Source organism: Canis aureus, chromosome 14, assembly GCF_053574225.1.
Source record: "Canis aureus isolate CA01 chromosome 14, VMU_Caureus_v.1.0, whole genome shotgun sequence".
Lineage (NCBI taxonomy): Eukaryota > Metazoa > Chordata > Mammalia > Carnivora > Canidae > Canis > Canis aureus.
In genome coordinates, this window is record NC_135624.1 from 16,153,865 (window position 1) to 16,160,146 (window position 6,282).

At 30.6% G+C, this 6,282-nt stretch overlaps 1 protein-coding gene across 1 annotated transcript in view; it reads right to left on the bottom strand.

The window, feature by feature from the left end:
* The window catches only part of CSMD3 (CUB and Sushi multiple domains 3), a 1,166,404-nt gene that overhangs the window by 686,752 nt on the left and 473,370 nt on the right, over positions 1-6,282 (bottom strand). The window lies entirely within an intron of this gene.

Consider the following 6,282-nt stretch of genomic DNA (forward strand, 5'->3'; position numbering starts at 1 on the left):
GAAAATTTTAAACCAGAAGGCCAAAATTGAAGACGTAAATTCCAGAAGGTAAAAACAAACAAACAAATAGAAAAACCCTCAATTCTATCATGTGTAATGAAGTATAAATAATGTTGAAAACAATATGTGGGACACCTGGGTGGCTCAGCAATTAAGTGTCTGCCTTCGACTCAGGTGTGATCCTGGGTCTGGGATAGAATCCTAAATCCAGCTCCTTGCACAGAGCCTACTTCTCCCTCTGCCTGTCTCTGCCTCTCTCTGTCTCTTGTAAATAAATAAATAAATAAATAAATAAATAAATAAATAAATAATTAAAAAAAAGAAGAAAGAAAAGAAAAAAAAGAAAGAAAAGAAAAAAAGAAAGAAGAAAGAAAGAAAAGAAAAAAAGAAAGAAGAAAGAAAGAGGAAAGAAAGAAAGAAAGAAAGAAAGAAAGAAAGAAAGAAAGAAAGAAAGAAGAAAGAAAGAAGAGAAAGAAAGAAAGAAAGAAAGAAAGAAAGAAAGAAAGAAAGAAAGAAAAAGAAAGCAAGCTACAGGTGTGTATATGTGTGTGTGTGTTTATGTTTATAAAGTTTTATGTAAGGTGCTTTACATTTAGACTTGACTATTTGGTTGAGTGAAGTCAGGAACAATACCCAGCTCATAAAGCATCACCTCAGACCAAAGAGTTTTAAATAGTTTCCTGGTTCTAAGGGAACCTAGATTTATTATCATTATTTTCTAAATATCTTTTTTTCAACTTAAATTGAGGAAAAAATCTATATTTTTAAATGTATTGCAATGTAATAGGGATGTAGAAGATGGAAGGCCAGGAGACTATCCATTTTAGAGGAGAAAAAGGAGTGAATGGAATATAATATAAAATTTAAATTCACAAAAGCTTTAGACTATGTTAAACAATAAGCACATACTTAAGATATTTTTATGATTTTAATACAAAAATATTAGCTCATTTAATTAAAGTATTTTGTCAGGGTGATTTCCTTTATTAATCGTAAATCAGGAAGGAAAAATTGGTAAAAGAATGAATATTCAGGGCAGCCCGGGTGGCTTAGCGGTTTAGCGCCGCCTTCGGCCCAGGGCCTGATCCTGGAGACCTGGGATAGAGTCCCACATCGGGCTCCCTGCATGGAGCCTGATTCTCCCTCTGCCTGTGTCTCTGTCTCTGTCTCTGTCTCTCTCTCTCTCTGTGCCTCTTATGAATAAATAAATAAAATCTTAAAAAAAAGAATGAATATTCAAGTAGAAGTAGTGTCATGTATAAAGCTATTTTGAATATATAAAATTATGTATGTTCTAATAGTTACTTTTAATTTAATTAAATGCAAGACAGATAGCCATATGCACAAATATCTATTTTCTTTGTTTTCTTCTGCTTTTCACATGCTAAACAGTTTTTGTTCATTTTTGTTAACTTTTATTGCTTTTTTTGGTTTGACTTATATTTTTTTTAGTAGAATAGAAGTATTTTGTAATATGGAAAAAGTCTGGAGAAAGAAATATATTATGGCAATAAACAAATCTACTTTTTTTTTTTTTTTTTTTTTTTTTTTTTAGTTGTAAGCCCTGGACACTAGAAAAAAACATTTTGTTTCCATAATCTTTGTTAAAGTAGTTTTAAACCACTGCAGGGAAATAACACTGCAGTATTTTTCAGATCAATTATTATAGTGTTATCTCCAAAATCAATTTGAATTCTAAAATGCATTTTAAAACTTAACCAAAAAATAGTGATTGATGTTTCTGAAAACTCATGTAACATCTGTCTTAACCAGCCAAAGTCATCTATTTGAACTTATTTAATTTAAATTACAATGCCTATTATTAAAATTAACCATATATACACATACATGGATAAAGAACTTGATTTTTTTCAAATGTCAACATAGGTGTGTGTGCCTGAAACAGGTATCATATGACTTTATTTTTATATTAGAGAATCTTTATTAGTGTAACCTGAGAACCTGTGGTATTACTAGGAGAAAATTGATTGGAAAGTAATAGATTTGGGATGCCTGGGTGGCTCAGTGATTGAGCGTCTGCCTTCGGTTCAAGGCGTGATCCCGGGGTCCAAGGATCGAGTCCCACATCAGGCTTCCTGTGTGGAGCCTGCTTCTCCTTCTGCCTGTGTCTCTGCCTCTCTCTCTCTCTGTGTCTCTCATGAATAAATAAATGAAATCTTTAAAAAAAAAGAGTAAGGTAATAGATTTAATATTGGTGCCAGTGTTTAATGTTAGGAAACTGACCGTATCACACAAATGGGATAGAGGGAATTCAGCTATCAGTTGGAGATTTGGAAAAGATGATCTTTAACTGTTCCCGCTATCACTGAGCTTCTAAAACTTAAAAGTCAAAAAAATAAATAAATAAAACTTAAAAGTCATAAGACATCTCCTGTCTTGAAGATCCTTATTTGAAAATCAATAGACTCCTCACTACATGACTCAAAACTCATATACGTGCATTTAAAAAAAATATTTTTCATTCTCTTTCATTACTACATAAAGACAGTCTGTAATTTTGCGGTTATTATCTTTGTAAGAAAAAAACAGACATGTTTAGTATTAAGGAGCAGAACATTTTTTCATTGGAAAAAAATATTTCATATTTCTTTGGGATTCTAGTAGAAGACCAATAGCATTATTTACTGTTACCTTTCATTTTCTACCTAGATTATATTCTAACACAACAATAAAAAATAAATGCAATATTCTGTTCATTATCATAATCTTCCAAATTTGTAGTATTTATTTTGACAATAATTTATCTTACAAGTGTCAGTAGCTTCATTTTAAAACTGTGATTAAATCAGATTATTTTGAGAAAAGTCAATCATTTATTTTGAGAAAGTAAGTAATTCTTATTAATGGGGAGGTTACTTTTGCCTCATTTTAACTTTTCAAGTGTATAATAATGCCTTTCTTCTCTAGTCTGTTTGATATCATGATACTGGATGTATAATCCTTCTTATTTTTTTTTTAAGATTTTATTTATTTATTCATGAGAGACACAGAGAGAGAGAGAGGTAGAGACACAGGCAGAGGGAGAAGCAAGCTCCATGCAGGGAGCCCGACGTGGGACTCCATCCCGGGTCTCCAGGATCACACCCTGGTCTGCAGGCGGTACCAAACTGCTGCACCACCAGGGCTGCCCTCCTTCTTATTTTGAATTAATTTCACTTCTATCTTTATCTTTACACTTAGTAAATAAATTACACTAGTAAAATAATTCCTTTAGGTTTTGTTTTGATTATTAAAACTAATATGTGTGGGGGTTGTTTGATTTAGAGAATATATCACATCTCACTATGGACAGATTCATTTACCTGGGTACTAAGAAAGATAATCAGTCATTGGCTAGGAAGTTTGTTACAGGTCAATATAATGTTAAAGAATGATGTGTTATTTTGTGGCATTTCTCTCACATGGCTAGGAATTGGGAGACCTATGTTCTGGTCCCAAAAGACATGGGATAAGTTGTTTATTCATTTCTAAGTGACTCATTCATGTATCTTGAAGTATTTAGGTATAGAATTTGAATTTTTAGGTGAAAATTACTAGGAATAAGTAATATGTTTCTTACCCTCTAATTTTTTTAAAGTCCTAAACTTTGATTTATGCTACCATGCTAGTTTGTGGCTAGCACTTAATCTTGCATAAAGTGTATATAATGTATGTGTTGCCCACTTTTGGACCAAAGGGAGAAGGGAAGACTGATGTAATTGGAATATTCAATTCTATCCCCAAATTTAAAATAGAGAGAGAGATTATAAAAATATTAAACTGTGCTAAGAGGATATATTTTGTTTGGATGGTGGTTCTATGTAACTGGCCTAAGCACATTAAAACTTAACACCTGTCTTCTACATACTACACTGGCAGTATAAAATACTTCTTCAGAACATATTTAGCATGAAGGCTGGCTAATCAGTCACTCCTTCCACATTTTCCTTAGAAGAAGAGAAGAAAGACCAAGAAACTATATTGACAGTAGAATAAAACTTAGGTAGTATTCTTGCAGTGTCTCTTTACCCAACTTTCATTTAAGATTTACCACTCCATACAAATTTCTGAGAAAAGAATTTTGCATTATAAACGTTTCTGTAGTATAAATTTACACAATGATTGGAGGTTTTTTGTAATAAGATGATGTTTCTGAATTATACACTAAAAAGGCATAATAGAAAATTTAACAATGTGCTAGTAAGTGGCTCCTGAATCTTTGTGAAAAATATTTTATTTCACAATATGTTAAAAGAAAAGAAATAATACTGACCACCATTTACTGAAAAAGGCAGTGGTACAACTAAATATGTTCAAAAGTACCGATAAATTCACTTGTAGGGACTTACATATTAGGTATATGTAAGATTCAAAATATTCTCAAATTTGAAATGATGGAATTAAATCAAATGTAGTAAGAAATGATACATATTCAATTTTGAAATTACTTAAAATCTAATGCATTATCCCTTTCAAAATTATTGGACTAAGTAATATGGTTAATATCCTCTAATTTTTTTAGTCCTAAACTTTGATTTATGCTACCATGCTAGTTTCAGGCTAGCATTTAATCTTGCATTAAATGTATAAATATAAATGCATGTGTTGTCCAATTTTTAGCTGAAAGAAAATTTACAATTATATATTGTATCACTATGCTTAAGTTCTACAACAAATTTCAGGTATCAGAACACACAAGAGTTTAATAAATGTTAGTTGTTTTTTTATCATTGTTACTACCAGTTACAATTTTAAGATCTAATCAGTTTCAGAGGCTAATACAATTGGGACTATAATATACTAAAACTTTTCAACTATTCGGTGTTATGTCTTTTTCACTATGTAGAGATGGTACATAAGGTAAATCATCTAAATTCTCTGGATTTCTAACTTGTGTTGTATGAGTGTGTATACATAAGATCATAACCTATATACATATATATATATTATATACACATATACATATATATATCCCTAAATCCTCTAACCAAAATAGTAAATTTAGTAAAAATATACAGAAATATCCTTAGATATGCAATCATGCTTGTGCTTATGAACATAGGTATAGTTATTCAGCATACTTTAAGGCATTCTTGTAAGGGGCTAATTTCACTTTTACAAAAGAAGATTCTGAAGCTATTAGGTCTAAAAGTTTTAATGAGATTAACGTAGACCTTAAACTTTTGAAATCTTATTTTTCAATCATTTCACATTGAGACATAAGTATAATTTTTTTTAACTTGGAAAACTAAATAGAACAGAAAAGAAACCTCATACTTGATAAAATCAATTTGTTAATTTTCAGAAGTCTGAATCAATTCTTTTGTTTTTCATTTGAGACAATGGATGATTAAATAATTGAGAAATCACACAACTCATTATTGGATAAAGACTCTAAAAGTTGTATATGGGCTTTCTTCTCTCCCAGAAATGGAACAAATTCAGGAATTCAAAACACTTATGAAGATACCAGCAGATGCACCCGCAATGCTTGGCGTAACAGGTCTTACAGTTATGGCGGGCTGTAAAATGTCAGGATTATAAGAAAAATGTGGGATTTTTTATATTCTCTTCAGGGATTCTTATAATTGGCATAATAAAAGTCACCATATGGGAAGAGTCACCATTGGTGTGGTTCACAGACATGTTTTAACACTTTTAAAACTGTCTTAGCCTTTAGTTGTTTTAATCCTCATTTTTCTGATAGCTTCAAATGAACTTTTTAGCTTATCTTTACTCCTACAATTAAATATTTAGATCTATTCCATTCTTTTTCCTAGGCTCTTTTTTTTCTTGATATAGTCTTTTGAATAGAAATAATTTTCTATTCATTTTATTTGTAATTTCTGCTCTCCATAATTTTCATAAATTAATTTTACTACGGATAATTTCACTATAAAGTATGATGAAAAATGATAACATTTGTTTTCTTTTCTTTTTTAAGTAGGATGTTTAGGATAGACCTAGTTTTCACATGGATGCCTTAGGGAATATAAGGATTAGGAAAAACTTCCCAAATAATCTCAATAAAATATATACCTGCAGGTTTATTATTTTTTCCCAAAATAAATGGAGTAATTTTATGTTTCATATTTGTTTTACAGTTGACATCAGACATCACTTATGTATACTATAATGCCTTCTTAATAGGAAAATAATTGAGAAAGAAACAACTGCTGGAATAATAGGGACCACAGTTAATGAATATCATCAGACTGAGGCAGTGGAATATATACTTCCACTAAAAATTTCATTGTTATAGAGAATAATTTTAAATAAAAG